The 17975-nt window shown below is 39.2% G+C and overlaps 1 long non-coding RNA gene across 1 annotated transcript in view; it reads right to left on the bottom strand.

The window, feature by feature from the left end:
• Positions 1-17382, bottom strand: part of LOC144335903 (uncharacterized) — a 58087-nt gene extending 40705 nt beyond the window's left edge. Inside the window, exon 1 of the long non-coding RNA XR_013407111.1 lies at positions 17269-17382. This is a non-coding gene — a long non-coding RNA (uncharacterized LOC144335903). The remainder of the gene's footprint in view (positions 1-17268) is intronic.
• Positions 17383-17975: the final 593 nt, after the last annotated feature.

Here is a 17975-nt window from a genome sequence, read left to right as displayed (position 1 = left end):
TTGTTGGCCACAAGTACATCTTCTTTTGAAAAGTGTGCCCTCCCTACCCAGGATCTGTAAGTAATAAATCTTTCAACTTATTTCCTACTGCAGTGGTGGATTGAATTTGTGCCTTCTATCTGAGGAACCCAGGCTGAGTTTTCCCTAGGAGGCTGGGAGGAACACAAGGCAGCGCTCCCAGTACCAGAGCAATGGTGATGTGGGTATAAACTGGACATGGCTCATACAAGAGCTATCAAGATATCTGCCAGTACAAACAAGTTTCCTGTGTGAGGGTCACCTGGTCATAGGTTGGGCAACTAGGCATTAGGCTGTTCACGAGGTAAAAGAAGGATCCCATGAAAGGCAACTATAGACACCCACTCCCAGCTCCCTTTTATTTACTACTAGCACAGGGCTGCTAGCCACTTTAGTACTGGAACCCCAATTTAGCTAGGAGCTCTCAAGTCACCTGGTCTCCCCTAGCTAAACTTAGCTCTTTAGTTTAATTTAGTTAATTTAGTTTAATTTAGTTTAGTTTAGCTCATTAGCATTTTTCATGGCTGCATAGAATTCCATGGTATATATGTATCACATTTTCTTTATCCAGTCTACTAGTGATGGTATTTATTATTCTATCTTTGCTATTGTGAATAGTGCTACAATGAACATAGACACACATGTTTCTTCATGGCAGAACGATTTATATTCCTTTGAGGATATATCCAATAATGAGATTGATGGGTCAAATGGTAATTCTGTTTTAAGTTCTTTGAGGAATCACCACACTGCTTTTCACAATAGCTGAATTTACATTCCCACCAGGAGTATATAAACATTCCTTTTCTCTGCAACCTTGCCAGCATCTGTCTTTTTTTGACTTTTTAATAATAGCCATTCTGACTAGTGTTAGATGGTATCTCATTCAGGTTTTCCTTCTCATTTCTCTAAGGATAAGTGATGTTGAGCATTTTTTCTTATGCTTGTTGGCCACATGTGTGTCTTCTTTTGAAAAGTGTTTGGTTCGTGTCCTTTGCCCACTTTTTAGAGGGGTTGTTTGTTTTTGCTTGTAAATTTGTTTAAGTTCTTTATAGATACTGGATATTAGATCTTTGTTGCATGCATAGTTTGCAAACATTTTCTCTCATTCTTTAGGTTGTCTGTTTCCCCTGTTGATAGTTTCCTTTGCTGTGCAGAAGCTCTTTAGTTTCATTAGATCTCATTTGTCTATTTTTTTGTAGCAATCGTTTTTGGTGTCTTCATCATGAAATCTTTGCCAAGTCTTATGTTCAGAATGGTATTTCCTAGGTTATCATCCAGGGTTTTTATAGTTTCAGGTTTTACATTTAAGTCTTTAATACACCTTGAGTTGATTTTTGTATGTGGTGTAGGGCAGGAGTCCAGTTTCAATCTTCTGCATATGGCTAGCCAGTTATCCCAGCACCATTTATTGAATGGGGAGCCCTTTTCCCATCACTTGTTTTTGTCAGCTTTGTCAAAGATCAGATGATAGTAGGTGTGTGGCCTTATTCCTGGACTCTGTATTCTGTTCTATTGGTCTATGTGTCTGTTTCTGTACCAGTACCATGTTGTTTTGGTTATGGTAGCCCTGTAGTATAGTTTGAAGTTGAGTAATGTGATGCCTCCAGCTTTGTTCTTTTTGCTTAGAATTGCCTTTTCTATTTGGGCTCTTTTGCAGTTTCACGTGAATTTTAAAATAGTTTTTTTCTAGTTCTATAAAGAATGTCATTGGCAGTTTGATAGAAATAGCATTAAATCTGTAAACTGCTTTGAGAAGTAAGACCTTTTTAACAATACTGATTCTTCCTGTCCATGAGCATGAAATATTTTCCATTTGCTTGTGCCATCTCTGATTTTTTTGAGCAGTGTTTTGTAATTTTCATTGTAGAGTTCTTTCACCTCCATAGTTAGCTGTATTCCGAGATATTTTACTCTTTTCATGGCAATTGTGAATGGGATTGTGTTCTTGATTTGGCTCTCAGCTTGGATGTTGCTGGTGTATAAGAATGCAACTGACTTTTGTATGTCAATTTTGTATACTGAACTTTTGCTGAAGTAGTTTATCAGATCAAGGAGCTTTTGGACAGAGACTGTGGGGTTATGGGGTTTTCTTGGAGTGCAATGGCACAATCTCAGCTCACTGCAACTTCCGCCTCCCAGGTTCAAGCGATTCTCCTGCCTCAGACTCCTGAGTAGCTGGGATTACAGGCATGCGCCCCACACCCGGCTGATTTTGTATTTTTAGTAGAGATGGGGTTTCTCCATGTTGGTCAGGCTGGTCTCAAACTCCTGACCTCAGGTGATCTGCCCACCTCGGCCTCCCAAAGTGCTGGGATTATAGGCGTGAGCCACCACACCCAGCCAGGGTTTTCTAGATATAGAATCATGTCATCTGCAAACAGGAATAACTTTACTTCCTCTCTTCCTATTTGGATGTCATTTGTTTCCTTCTCTTGCCTAATCACTCTGGCCAGGACTTCCAATACTATGTTGAATAGGAGTGATGAGACAGAGCATCCTTGTCTTGTGCTGGTTTTCAAGGGGAATGCTTCCAGCTTTTGCCCATTCAGTATGATGTTGGTGGTGGGTTTGTCAGAGATGGCTCTTCCTACTTTGAAGTATATCTCTTCAGTGCCTAGTTTATTGAGGGTTTTGTTGTTGTTGTTGTTTTAACATGAATGGATGTTGAATTTTATCGAAATCCTTTTCTGCATGGCCCAAACTTTCTTACTACTGCTGACCCCTATACTCCAGAGCTCTGTCAACATTCCATCCACTTTTCAAGGCCCAGCTTAGACTTGCCCCACCCAGGAAACTTAGCCTTCTATTTCTTTCCTCATCAGAATTTATCCTCTTCTCCCCCTAAAAGATGACATTTGTAATAATTTCACCACTGATGACTTGCATTCAGATAAGCTTCCTTACACAGATAAGAGGCATGAAGCCAGAGCTGGTAAGCTGGTTGGCACACATACATCACCACATGTCTTATATCTCAGCTGAAATGAAGCAAGCACTCCTTATATAGATTCACAGGGGTATGGGGGCCATGTGTATCAGGAAAAAAAATTAAGTTGGAAACTCCATATTTATGTGAGTTTCACACACATAAATAATGCTAGAAAAATTATGAAGGGTTATAGTCAAAATAACCTTGAATCCACTTGGATTTATTTTTCAATTTATTTTTTGTTTTGTTTTGTTTTTATTTTTTTGAGACAGGGTCTCTCTTAGTTGCCTAGGCTGGAGCGCAGTTGTGCAATCTCATTTCATGCAGCCTCAACCTCCTGGGCTCAAGTGATCCTCCCAACTCAGCCTCCCAAGTAGCTCAGACTACAAATGCACACTACCATGCCTAGCTAATTTTTGAATTTTTTGTAGAGACGGAATTTCACCATGTTGCCCAGGCTGTTTTCCAACTCCTGAACTCAAGTGATCCTCCCACCTCAGCCTCCCTAAGTGCTGGGATTACAGGCATGAGCCACTGCACCTGGCTGGATTTATTTTTCTTAATGTATTTTATTCAGTACTTTCATTATTATTTGTAACAAACTGCTGATGACACGTCTCACAACTGATAGAGCCCCCCAGAATGTGTTAACAGCAAGACTGAAAGCTACTGAACTGATAATGCTTCCTCTTTCTTCAAAGGCTTTGGAAGGCACAGACTGTATCTGCTTTGTTTAAAGGTCTTAACCCTGTGCTGCAGTCATAGGAGGAACTTATGAATTGTGAATGGTATTGACACAAACTGCCTTTACCAGACCTGAATGAAGGTTTAATCAGACAAGCTCCCAGAGTAGAAGAGAAAGCATCCTGAGGAATCCAGCATTTGGTAAACAAGCCTTTACTGCACTCCCTCGGGAAATGAAGCCCTGTAAGTAGGCACTCTAGATAATGGATGGTGGGGAACAAGCCTGTCCCCACCCTATAAAGAGGGTGTATGGGAGACAAGACCAACAAATATGTAATCAGCATAAACACAACGAGAAAAATACAGTCATTCCAAGAGTATGTTGAGGGGGAAGAATGAATGGGTAAGGTGGGAGAAATGAACCACAAGATCACTGGAGAGAAAAGAGCCTGGTTGTTGTGTCTCTGGTTCAACTAGTCGTTAGTATCCTGAAAGCAGAGAAATCCCAGAAAGCAGTCTTCCAGGGGCCTCACACTGCCCATTCTCCACTGGTGCAAAGGGCTGGGATTAGCAAAGTCCTGCTCTGAACTTCATAAGGTTTGGAGTGTGGAGCAGTCAGAGTCCATTCAGTCTGCTAGGGAAGGGTGACCCATCCTCACTGGAAATCCAGATGAGTCTTTTCCTATATGGTTCTTTTCTAGAACATTCATGTGGTCACTCACACATGAGAATGGGAGGACAGCTCCACACAGAATGTGTCTTAGCCGTAGATGATTGTCCAGCTCTTATTTCTTTGCTGCCACTAGTTTTAATGGAGACATCATTGTATGGAATGTGGAGACCCCATTGGCCTCTGCTGCTTCCAAAATACACTACATATTCCTCTCAGAGAGAGATGCCAAATGACAAAAGAAGGTTGGAGATCTAAGCTGACTTCCTTTCAAGTTACATTGGTTGATGATTAGGTGAAAAAGGAATCTTTCTGCTGATAGATTGGCTTCCTGGTGATCCAGTTGACCCTTTAACAACACAAGTTTGAATGGTGCGGGGCCACTTATATGCAAATTTCCTTCTGCCTCTACCACTCTTGAGACAGCAACACCAACCTCTTCTCTTCATCCTTCTTCTCCTCCTCCTCTGTCTACGCAACATGAAGATGACAAGGATGAAGACCTTTATGCTGATCCACTTCCATTTAATGAATAGTAAATATATTTTCTCTTCCTTAGGATTTCTTAGTAACATTTTTTTCTCTAGCTTACTGTAATGTAAGAACACAGTACATAATACATATAACATACAAAATTTGTGTTGATTATTTATGTTATCAGTAAGGCTTCTGGTCAACAGTAGACCACTGGTTAAGTTTTTGGAGAGTCAAAAATTATACACAGAATTTTCTACTGTGCAGGAGTTAGCACCTTAACCCTCACATTATTCAAGAGACAACTGCATATTCACTATTTGTATATAAATCTCAGGAAATATCCTTTTATATGAAAAGTTCTTGTTAACATCTTTCTGCAATATCATTTTAATGAGCTGGGGAAATAAGCAGGCTTGCTCTCCTATGTTTGACCATCCCAAGAATTCTCAGGTGATACAACTCAGCAATATTTGTGTGGCCTCCAAAAAAACTGGAAAATCAGTTATTAGAGAATTAAACCATTCCACTGAGCAGCTTTGCAAATATTCAGTTGCCTATCTGCTCTGGGAAAGAAATTAGGTTAGTAGAAGAGTACTGCATGTACTTTTCTGCTTGTACTAGATCCTGGAGGATCTAGGATTGCTGTTTTTAAAATAATTTCACAAACTAATTTTTATTTATTTATGACCTCATATTTCCAGTATCATGCAATGTCTGTTTTTATGAAGATAAATCTTTACTACCACAGATCCATTGCTTTTTGGTCAAAAACAATGGGATAGAGGAAAATATTCTAAATGTCCTGGACTTACTAATGACTTACGTTATTAGTAATGATAGTAGGTAAGTCTTATAATCTCTGGACTTCAGTTTCTCCCACTTCAAGAATGGAGACAACTAAAGTGTCCCACGCAGGATTCAGGAGATCAAATCAGAAAATGCACATGAATCTCTTTTGTAAAGAATAAGATAATACCAATGTTAATGACAGTACTGCTGTTACTATTTTTACCCTCGCTGTGATCACAGGGCATTGGCCACCAGATTCAAGAGTGTCCTTAAAAATCCACATTTAAGAATAAGCAAGATCCTACTCTTTTCATCGAAATGTAATAGTTGGCATTTGACTATTTATCTTTGATTCTCAGAAGTATAATTCATTGAAACTGAAATGGGCTGAAAGATTCTGGGATAATCTATGGGCTACCCATGTTTTTATTTATGAGTATTCTCTCTGTGCCAAAGCAACTAATCTTTTCTTAAGTCTTCTTTAAGGAATAAAGGTAAGTTTTAACCCATTTCTATGTTCATTTTTCCTTCTGACATCATGTGAGGCTGGCACTTTTTCATTTATGTAGGATGGGCTCAGATCAGCCTGATTCAAAAAGAGTAAGAACATTATCCCAAAGAAATGAGAGTAAAGCTGAAATGGTCTTCAATATGATGAAGGCAGCCTACATAATCTGTCTAGTTCTGTTTTTTATTTCACTCTAGAGCTAATAAAACACATTCAGTGGTAATTCTATTAGCAAGAGATAGTGCAAATAATGGCAATAAATCTGCAGGACAATTCAAGCTTCTAGAGCTTCTACGGATCATCTAAAAGAATCAAGTTAATATCTGAATGTATTAATATATGTGTGCCTGGCACATAGGATGCTTTATGAACATGTTAGCTTTTAATACTAAGTGACAGCAGTGTTTTTTGTTTTGTTTGTTTGTTTGTTTGTTTGTTTTGTTTTCTTTCTTTTTTTTTCTTACACAGGGTCTTGCCGTGTCACCCATTCTGGAGCACAGTGGCGCAAACACAGCTCACTGCAGCCTTGACTTCCTAGGCTCAAGCAATCCTCCCACCTCAGCCTCCCAAGACACTGGGATCACAAGTGTGACCAACTTGCCCTGCTAATTTTTTTTTTTTATAGGCATGGAGTCTCCCTGTGTTGCCCAGGCTGGCCTTGAACTCCTGGGCTCAAGTGATCCTCTTACCCTCAGCCATTTAAAGTGCTGGAATTACAGGCACGAGACACCACTCCCAGCCAACAGATCTTGATTTATGAGGTGGGACAATGCAGCACAACTAGGCCTGTCTTGTGTCTCTTATTCTAATTTTCAACTCCTTGATCCCATTGGGTAAAGCAGAAGCCCAATAACAGAAAGTACTTCTCAGGTCCCATCTTCACCTCCTGTCAAACCCTGACATCCTTTAAAGTCATGACGGAACCATCTGGGAGTCCCTAGGTAGTGTCTCCTGCTGAAAGACAAACAAGTCTTGTTGTCTTCTACAAAGGACTTGCATCCCAGCCTTCCCACAAACAGACCCATCCAAGAAACCCTCCAAGACGTCATTAAATGTCAGGGTAAATACAGTATCATTTGCCAAAATAAGACCTGGCTGACTTACCATAGTTTCCCCACAGGAGACAGCACAGCACCTAGAACCAAGATTTTGGAATCTGACAGACCCAGAATCAAATGCAGCCACGGCTATTTACTAAGTGTGACATTGAGTAAGTCATTTAACCTCTCTGATCCTTATGTTCCTTGTAAATGGTAGCTATTTGAAACCCACAATATATTTAGCCAATCTGTTGCTTCTGTACAAAATTTGTTTTTTATCAAATACTTGTATGTAATTTATTAAGTGCTTATCAAACGTCAACCCATTTAATTCTCCCAACAAGCCTATGGCGTAGGTACCATTTTTATCCACATGTTATAGATGAAGCCAACAAGACACAAGAAGATAAAATAGGTCACAAGGTCACACAGAGTGTGGTAGAGACGAAATTCAAACCCAGGTATTCTGGCTACTGAATCCTTATTCTTAACCATCATCCTAGCTAATCTTTAATAGCCAAACAAGGGAGTATTTTTTTAAATTTTTTCAGGGAAGTGGTTTTTAAAATAAGAAAGTATTTTTTAAACCATGTTATCATGGACATTTTCAAACACACAAAAGCAATGAGAATTCCTTGCACATTGCATTTTCCTCTCATTGCGATAAAAAATATCTTTGTTATTCTTTTCGGTCTTGCTCATATCATTGGCTAAATTATGGTACTTAACATAATTTACCTTTCATTTCCTCACACAGTCGTAAAAGTAATGATGGTGAGTTCTTATATTTGTGCAGTACTTCTTCTTCTTCTTTTTTTTTTTTTTTTTTTTTGAGACAGATTCTTGTCCTGTGCCCAGGCTGGAGTGTAATGGCAACCTCCACCTCCTGGGTTCAAGCAGTTCTCCTGCCTCAGCCTCCCAAGTAGCTGGAATTAAAGGTGCACGCCACCATGCCTGGCTATTTTTGTTTTGTTTTGTTTTGTTTTTGGTATCTTTAGAGATGGGGTTTCATCATATTGGCCAGTCTGGTCTCAAACTCCTGACTTCATGATCCGCCCACCTCAGCCTCCCAAAGTGCTGGGAATCCAGGCATGAGCCACTGTGCCCAGCCTTGTACAGTACTTTCATAGTATTATTTTCTACATTACTTTGGAATGTTCACTAAGTACTTTTATTTTATTGTTTCATTGAACTTTCCAGCAATCTTCTAAGTCAGGCAGTGAACTTTCTATAACTCCATTTTACAAATAGTCAAATCCAGCTCAGAGAGCTTAAGGAATTTTCCCAAGTTCACACACCTAACAACTGATGGAGTCTATTAAAATATCAATCTGATTTTTAAAATTTTCAGTTCATTTATTCTCTGGACAACAATATATCGTAGAAAAATTAGTGAGTTCTGGAACTCAGCAAACTTCAGCACAAATCCTCATTCTTCCTCTTAAAAGTATTACCTTACACAAGTAATTCTTTAAGCTGTAGCTACCTCATCATTCAAATGGGCTAATACTACTTATATCACAGGTATTTGGAAAGATTATATTTTAAATTGTTATAATACATTATAAAAAATATTATATTATAAATACATATAAAATATGTGCATATATAACATGTGCAATCTAATATGTATGTATACATAAAATCTATACATACACACGTAAGCATGTGTGTATGTGTGTATATAATCTAATATCATGACTATCCCAAAGCAGATGCCCATTGAATATAAGTTACCTTTTCCTGCTTCCAGATAAGATCAATCAGAAGAAACATCCTACTGATTGCTCAGTAGTCAAGTGCTCTACTTCCAAATCTCCCCAAACCTTTTCATCATTAGGATAGTCACCAAAGACTCCTGGATGCTTTTTTTCCCCAAAAAAATTACTTACTTCTTCAGTGCTCAGTTGCCCCATCAAACCGAAAATGTTCTAGTTTTATTGATTACATTACATTCATATCTTTGGAAAAACTAAGCAAAACCTCCATTATTTTATTTGAACTTGGGAGTCAAGTTGGAGGCTGTATGTTACATTTTTATAAGAAGAATCATTTGTGTAAGATCAATTTAAAAATGCATTACAAAAGTGGTCTTCCCACCCCTGAACTAAGCCTTCTCTATGTCAGATAAACATATCTGTGGCTTCGTGTCTTCCTTCTGTATTTATGAATAGTTTATTAAGAACACTGTGGATGAATACTTCTTAGCTGAAAAATATTAGACTTTAACAGGAAGGCACAATTTGTCTTTGGTGACTAGATGTGTCAGCTAGCCTGTTTCTGTACTCATATGTTTGCATTTAAACTCTCCTAAATCAGTAGAAACCATAAGTGACTTTTAAAGAAGAAATTCAAGAAAAGTGATTCTTTTCACTTGTTCCATTACAAAATGAAACTTCCCTACTTAGAACTAGATGGCATCATGCCTGGTACAGAATTGGCACTGAATATATTTTTGTTGAATGACTAAATGAATGAATGAGATCATCTAAGTAACTTACTGAAGCATACGAATTATGACACTTTCCAGAAATCTGTTTTTTGATTCTTTTCCATATATATGTGAAGTAATTTCAATTAGAGCTAATAGTTTCTTCAAGTATTAATATTTTGAAAACCTATTTTAATGAATAGTGATAATATTTAGTGAATATATGGATCATATTATACAATAAATCTCTCACACAGACACACACTGTTGCTGTCTCTTTTCTAAAATAAAAAACATGAAGGTAAATATCAGGCTTTCTCCGTCTAAATAATTACAACTTCTGAATTACTGAATTAAGTGAGGTTGTATTGTATCTAACTTTAATGCTTTATGTTTAAATTGGAATCCATTTTCATACTGAGGTATGAAAAACATACGTACCAGCCCCTGGGCAGGGTACATCTCCTTGCAAAGTGAATGTATGAACTCACATAGGAATAGACCAGCCCTCAGCTGTCCCACTAGTTGAGAAACTGAAGCTCCTTAAGACTTTTCTCAAAAGGCCTTCTTTTCTCCCTTTTAGCTTACAGTGTCCAGTGGAAAAATTATTGTTTCTCCAGCATCATCCTACACTTTCCTCCCTAAAGAAGGCCACAGTCCTGATAAGCTCCCATTCAGGGTCCCTCCACTGATGGAGTGTCTCTGGGGAGAGAAAGTAGTATGATAATACATAGTTCACGGCCTCAAGGCACAGGGGTGCACTAGGGGGTGGGAGGAGACTTGGGTGGCCTTTATACTTGAAATGGTGAATTTGGAATCAAGAAATCAAAAGTCCAGGTCTGGTTCTATCATTAACTGTGAGATCCTCCTCTTCTGTATTTAAGAAAAAAACATCAAAACTCAGTGTTTTAAATAACCTCAAATATCATCCAATCTGACTCAGAGGGAATCACCACTTCCCAGTGCAATAGGCTTAGATTTCTTGGGTTGAAATCTCCTGTCTTTACAGTCTCTTGCAGACAAAAATGAAAGTAAAATGATGCGAACTAGACCTGGTTTAGTTATTATTTCACTGTTTGGAACCTCTGTGCCCTGCATCAGAGTAGCATGTCTTTATTTTGGTCTCCTGTGAAAGACTGAGATTCTTGATGTGAAGTTTCAGTAGATTTTTTTATTTTTTATTTTTTGAGACAGAGTCTCTCTCTGTTGCCCAGGCTGGAGTGCAGTGGCTCGATCTCAGCTCACTGCAAGCTCCGCCTCCTGGATTCGCGCCATTCTCCTGCTTCAGCCTCCCGAGTAGCTGGGACTACAGGCGCCTGCCACCATGCCCGGCTAATTTTTTTTGTATTTTTAGTAGAGACGGGGTTTCACCGTGTTAGCGAGGATACTCTCGATCACCTGACCTCGTGACTGTCGGCCTCGGCCTCCCAAAGTGCTGGGATTACAGGCGTGAGCCAACGCGCCCGGCCTCAATAGATGTTTTTTTCCATCTCCAATGTTTTATGATTCTGTATTCTTTGAATAATGAGGATTGATCATTACTGGTAACTTCAGTAAGCCAAAGCTAACCTCACAGCTAACACTGATACATAAAAATTCTATGTATCCTCTTTTCACCCACCCTGCTACTGTAAAATAAAACTTCAAATAAAAAAATCAGGTAAGCTTGTGAAATGGCTAATAAATACAGGAAATATTTTATAATTTTTGAAAAATCATAATGAAACTACATAATGAAACTACAAAAATCCACATCAAAGTTAAAATCTTATAAAGAGAATATTAATTAAAAAATCAATTGTTAATAATATTTGTTATTTTTAAACTACCATTTACTGAATATTTCTTGTGAGTCAAACTCACAGTAAATAGAAAAAATAATAATAATATGCCAGACATTAGTCCAAATAGAATTTAATCAGAAGAAAGATATGTGGATTACATTTTTTAAATACTGATCAAAATAAAGATGCTCTAATCATATAAATTGGCAGATGAAACAGACTTTAAAGAAAAAAACGTTATCACACAATATGTCAGAAAAATATTACAAACCTGAACCAACAAACCTCAGCAACATAGCTCCAAAATATTAGATCAAACCATAAGAAATTGCCAATAGTTGACCACTTTTTGACCTTCAAAAGCAACAACTCATATAAAGTAAAGGTCAATAAAATTATGGTAAATTGAATTTTTATAGTGTAATTTTTAATAATTATTACAGACTGATTGATCAAGTGATCAAAAAAGTAATGATGTTGCTGATTAAACAGCATGATTAAGACATTTGGTCAAATTCATATATTTAGAACTTTATGTCAACTCTTAAATAATTTGAATTCTTTTCAATTTTCCAGGGAATATTTTCAAAAATTGAGCACATACCAGACCATAACGGGCATTTCAATAAATATTAAGGAATGGATTGATAAAACATGCAGACTATATTCTCCAACAAAATGCAATGAGAACTCAATTTCAAAGAAAAATAAAAAAACAAAAATACTTTTGTGTGTTCAGAAGCTAAAAGAAATATGGTTCTAAACTGTTCATGACTCACAAAGGAAATTATCAAAGAAATTAGAAATAATGCCAGTCCGGCTTATCACGATCTGATTTTCCTATTTGATTTGGTCAGCATGACTTAAAATCTGGTAATGCTGCCAAAGCTAATGTAGTGGGCTTTGGGAACAACAAAAAGAAAATCGCTTGTTTATTTCACCCATTTATCCATAGCTTTTGCCTCTAGGTTTCATTCAGTCTTTTCTTTTTTTTTTTTTTTTTTTTTGAGACGGAGTCTTGCTCTGTGCCCCAGGCTGGAGTGCAGCGGCGCGATCTCGGCTCACTGCTCCGCCCCCCCGGGTTCACGCCATTCTCCCGCCTCAGCCTCCCGAGTAGCTGGGACTACAGGCGCCCGCCACCTCGCCCGGCTAATTTTCTTGTATTTTTAGTAGAGACGGGGTTTCACCGTGTTAGCCAGGATGGTCTCGATCTCCTGACCTCGTGATCCGCCCGTCTCGGCCTCCCAAAGTGCTAGGATTACAGGCTTGAGCCACCGCGCCCGGCCCAGTCTTTTCTTTATTTTTTTCTCCAGGGTTTATCTAAGTGTCACCCCCTTCAAAGCTGAAAAATACACAGGAACATCATCAACGGTGTTTAGTACTTTTCATGTGACCCCATGATCATCATGTTGGAGATGCTTCTACAAGAACCTCCAAACAGTGAACTACTGAGAGAACACTTGTGGGAACCAAATGTCATCTCAAAATACCAGCTACTTTAACTTACCTGCAACAAGTAGGCTTCTTGGTCTGTATTAACCCTGGTAGGTACTATTGTTGAAATAGGCATCTCCCTTATTCAGGAATGTGGGCAAATCTGATCCTGCCTCTTTAAGGCTCTAAGTTGACAGCAGCACATGAAGAAGCAATAGTTTAGAAGATTATATGCCTCCAAGTTAGAGTAATACAAATAAGAGCAGGGAAAGCTATTTCGCTTCACTGCTCATTTCCCAAGCATCCAAGTAAAACACTTCCTTAAAATGTCACATGCATTAGAACACAAAGGAGAAAAACAGGCAGAGGTAAGCAAAGTTTAAATCTATAAATCTGTTCTTTAGGACTGCAGTTAATAAACGCTCAAGGATTCTACTTGCAATATTCTACCCATAACATCATAATGTCAATATTCCAAAAGAGTCAAGAGCCCCAGAATCAGGGTCTCGAATGCCAGATGAAGGATAGAGAGGAATCCCCATGAATCCTGGCGTTTTGTATAATGGCAAACACTAAGGAGTAAGATAGAAAGAGTGAAATCCTATTGACACTGTTGAGTCTGGACACCATCCTAAAAATGTCCCATTTCACTAATTGGAAGGACATCCAAGTAAGGAGAAGCTTGATGCCATATGACAACATCAGGTAATCAGCTCATTTCAATCTCTTTCTCTCTCTTTTCCTTTGCGTCACCAAGGACAAGCTCAGGATGTTGACAGGATAGACTTTTACAGGCGGATGGTTTGGTCAATCTGTCACCAGCATATTAACAACATGGGCAAAGAAAAGACTTTTTCAAAATGGATGTCCTTGCTTTAGGGTGGAGGGGATATGGATGTTTTTCTTTCTGTCTTAATTTCCTTCCATATTGTTATGTTTAAAATGACTTAGTAAGTAAAAGTAATGGTTACGTTAGATAAAAATTCATTCACCACCCTTAATATGAATCAGTGGCTCAAAGACAAAAGTCCAGAGAAAAGGGTCAATCTTGCGAGAGAGTTCATGCAGAATTTGCAAACAAAATTTATACAGAACGCTCAGAAATATACAAAAAATGAAGTTCATTATTGTTTCTCATTACTCTCTTACTCTGAAGCTACCTTTCCTCCTACTGGCAGAGAAAAATTAAAATTAATTAAATTAATTTTATTTATTTAATTGTTATTTAATTAAGTTTATTAAAATAATTTTTAATTAAGGGTAAATGACTTTGTTCCTGTTTAAAACATTTCACTTTGGGATTAACTCAGCTTCATTTGGGTAAATTACCCAGGAAATTCAAAGACTGCTTCCCTCCTCTCTCAAGGGGTCACTTTGCTCATACCTCCTTCCCAAGGCGGTATCTGGGGGCAGAGAAAAGCTGGCATATCCTTGTGGCAGGAGTCTGTGGAGTTCTGGGTCTTCAACTACACACTGGTTTTGTCCCTGAATGTCCTTGGCTGGTGTTTACTTAGGTGTGGCCCATTTCACTGTCCTTTATGGGCATCTGCTGGCCTCTGCTGCTGATGTCCAAGGTCTCTGGGTCCCTCAAATCACCAGCCCTCTATGGTTTGTGGCATCTTGCTTCTTAGCCCTGAAGTCTATACCAAGACAACACTGTTCTCAGCACCTTGGTGTCCTCTCCCTGGGGCAGACAGGAAATCTGGGCCATAAGGAACACTCTACCCTGGAAGAGGGATGGTGGAACTTTCACCACTTCCCTACCACAGTAGTCACAGCGGGGGACACGGGGGTCAAGTCAAGTTGTGTTGACTCTCTCTCAAGCCATCTGGGCTTTCTGTGAGGGTTTCCGATACCTCATCACACCCTGCCCCAATTTTGCTTAAGTAAGGTGGGGTTGCGGAAGAAGCAGTCATTTCTCAGTGACCAAGCTGTGGTACACATCCTACTTGTGCCCTCTCGAAATCTCCCTTCCTTCTCCAGGGCAATGGCTTCTATTTCCTCTTCCTGTCTGGTGGAAATTTCCCACAGGTCATTTCTCCTGCCTGCTCTCCACTTGTGGCTTTGATCCTCTGGGACCTAGCCTGGCTCTCTGTATGTTAATGGGAACTTCCAAGAATTTTAAAAACTTTTTTCTCTCTCCATGAAGTCTGATTTCTAGGACCATTACCTTGCTGTGGATTCAAAATATCATCTTGAGATTAGAACCTTAAAATTAACTCCTTTTCTTTGATTTTTACTTTAACAATTCTTCTTTTCTTTTTTCTTTCTTTCTTTTTTTTTTTTCTTTTTCTTTGAGACACAGTTTTGCTCTGTCACTCAGGCTAGAGTACAGTGGTGCAATCTTGGCTTACTACAACCTCCGCCTCCCAGGTTCAAGCAATTCTCCTGCCTCAGCTTCCCCAGTAGCTGGGATTATAGGCACCCGCCACCGTGCACTGCTAATTTTGTATTTTTAGTAGAGACGGTGCTTCACCATGTTGGCCAGGCTGGTCTTGAACTCCCACCCGTCTCGGCCTCTCAAAATGCTGAGATTACAGGCGTGAGCCACCATGCCCAGCCACAATTCTAATTTTTTTTTTCAAGCAGTGGAAGCTATATCAGCTGATGACATACTCCAAGTAGGATAAATAGAAATTGTTTTGATAAAAAAGATTGTCTATAAAAGGTTCAAAGACATATGAGAGCACTGCAAGAAATGTGACAGAGCCCCAGGGCTAGTGAGAGTGTCATGATTACCACCCTAGGTCCAAGACCTCATGATCTGACAGAACGGTTGCCAAACTCAGAAGGAGAGAATATTTGAAGGTAAGTAGTAACCTTCAGTGAGGGTCTCAGCAGGCTCAATGCAATGCCTTAGGGAAGAAACTAGATGGGGGAATAAATGGTGACACCATTAATCCCACTGATATAATCCAAACGAGTCAGCTCCCGGGTGGAAAAGGGTGAAGGGTGGATGTGACAGCAGAAAATTCTCTGTCAAATGCTTTTCCCTGAGAGAAGAATATAGAGAAGACCAACTACAAGGAAGTACGAGAAAAGAAAAACTCACCGTATGTTTCAAATACAAACGTGTGTGTTATCCTCAGTTTAATTTCTGTCGGTGTCCACTTAGGCATGTATTTCGATTAGACGCCCATTAATTTGCAAAGCTACCTAATAATGATAATAATAATAGCTAACCCTGAGTTCTTTCTCTCCACCAAGCACTGTGAAAAAACTTTTTAATTGAGGTTTTTTAATCCTCGAAAGAAACTTTTGGGATAAATGTTATGATTATCATCTTCATTTTACAGATGGGATCACTGAGACTAAAAGAGTGAAAGTGTTTGTCCAATCACACGAGCTGGTCAGTAGTCAACATAAGCGCTAACAGTAGGTTATCTCTAAGATAGGGCACTGGGAAGGAACAGTGGAGAGAACTGGAAAGAGCCCGCTCTCCTGAGTTACAGCTGATGGTCACCATCTGGAATGCAGGGGGCCTTGTGTTGCCAGATCTGGTTTTTCAAAAGAAGCTTGTCATCCACGTTGCATAGGAAAAGTCTCCATTTTTTTAACTTAGTCAGTTTGAATTTTTAACACAATTTGAAAAATAAGTGAGTTAAACACACCAGGAGCTTCCCTTTTGCAACATTTGCTAGACTGTAACAGAGAAGCCCTACCCCATCACTCCAGCACCTTCTTACCATGGTTTTAGTGCTTGACGACAGTCCTTACAGGGCTACAAACCAGGGAGGTATATTTACTGTCAAACTGACACCATTATGTTTGCATATTCAATGATAATAGCATGGCAGACTATTTGTGGTAACTAGCATGAAATAAGTATCATGCTAAGAACTTTACATACGTCATATCATTTAATCTTCACAACAACCCAGTCATTTACATGTGTATAATTATCCATACTTTACCGATTAAAACACTGGGTTCAAAGACATTAAGTAACAAGCCTAAAGTTGCAAAATAGAAAACAGCAGAACTAAGGACTGAACTCAGGGCTCTCTGACCTCAAAACTGAAGGCTTTTCTATACCAACAATAGAGGAGTCTCCTCTGTACCATTCTGAGATTTTACACACACAAAGCAGAAATCCACAGGGACAAGCTCCTCTTCCAGGTCTGGTACCAATGCTAACATCAAAGTAACGGATTTTGTTTTGCAGACTGTTCACTAACCAACCAAATATTATGCTTCCTAAAATCACCACGGACCCCTTTGGAACACTGAACAGAAAGAGATAAGCAAAGAGTGGGACAGCTTGCACTTGGAAATGGGCAGGCAGGTGGAAAAACAAGCCCAATCTGCTGAAAATTAATAGGAAGGCAGAGATTCCACTGAAGAAATGTTAAGAAGGGCCTCGGGTCATTTTTTTTCATGCCTGATTTACAGAGAAAATATCATTTTAAAGAGTAGCTTTAAAAAAAAAAAAATGGGCTGCACTCCATAAAACTCAAAGGACAATATCAAATAAGTAGATTGTATCATCTCCTAAGCGTACCTTCCAACCCTGGAGTACTTCCTCCTCTCCCTGAATCATGCAGCTCATCTTCCTTGCTGGATGTTTTGGCCATCCCCTCTCAGCACCAGCAGCCCTCACACTCCCTGCACCCACGTCTCAGTCAGCACATTTGTTTCCAATACAGAAATAAAGTCTAATCAGACAGGAAGCTACAAAGGAGAAAACCCATGTTTACACTTTCCCATATGCTATGTCATTTGCTAGATTTATTGCTAACCCTGAATCATCTCTGATTTTCCAGACTTCAGTTGTCTCAAGTTCCATCACATGTTTTTCCAAATGTTTCCGTTATTACGTTGAGAGTTATAACAATGAGTTACAAGGTTTGCCCTTTCAAGAGATGTATTGCCAAAAGACTTCTTCATTTCTACATAGAGCTTACTAACAAGTCTTCCCAATTAATAGGTTCAAGATGAATTTCCATTCCCCACCTTCCCATAAAACAGTCGTTCCTTCCCTAGGACTCTTCTCACAGTCAGTAGCCACCTCGTTGCAGGTCAACACGCTAGCAGCTCCCTTGAGTCTTCCTATTGTCTATCTCCTCTATGCAATACATCCACAAGTCTTGTCAATTCTACCTCCAAAACCTCTCCCAAGCCCATCCTCCTCTCCCAGTGTCCAATGATGCTATCCCAGTGCAAGCTGCTGTGGTCCTCTCTCACCTGGACTGAGCCAACCGCCTCCCA

The sequence above is a fragment of the Macaca mulatta genome, chromosome 16 (genome assembly GCF_049350105.2).
Source record: "Macaca mulatta isolate MMU2019108-1 chromosome 16, T2T-MMU8v2.0, whole genome shotgun sequence".
Taxonomy (NCBI): domain Eukaryota; kingdom Metazoa; phylum Chordata; class Mammalia; order Primates; family Cercopithecidae; genus Macaca; species Macaca mulatta.
This window is presented reverse-complemented; position numbering and strand designations above follow the sequence as displayed.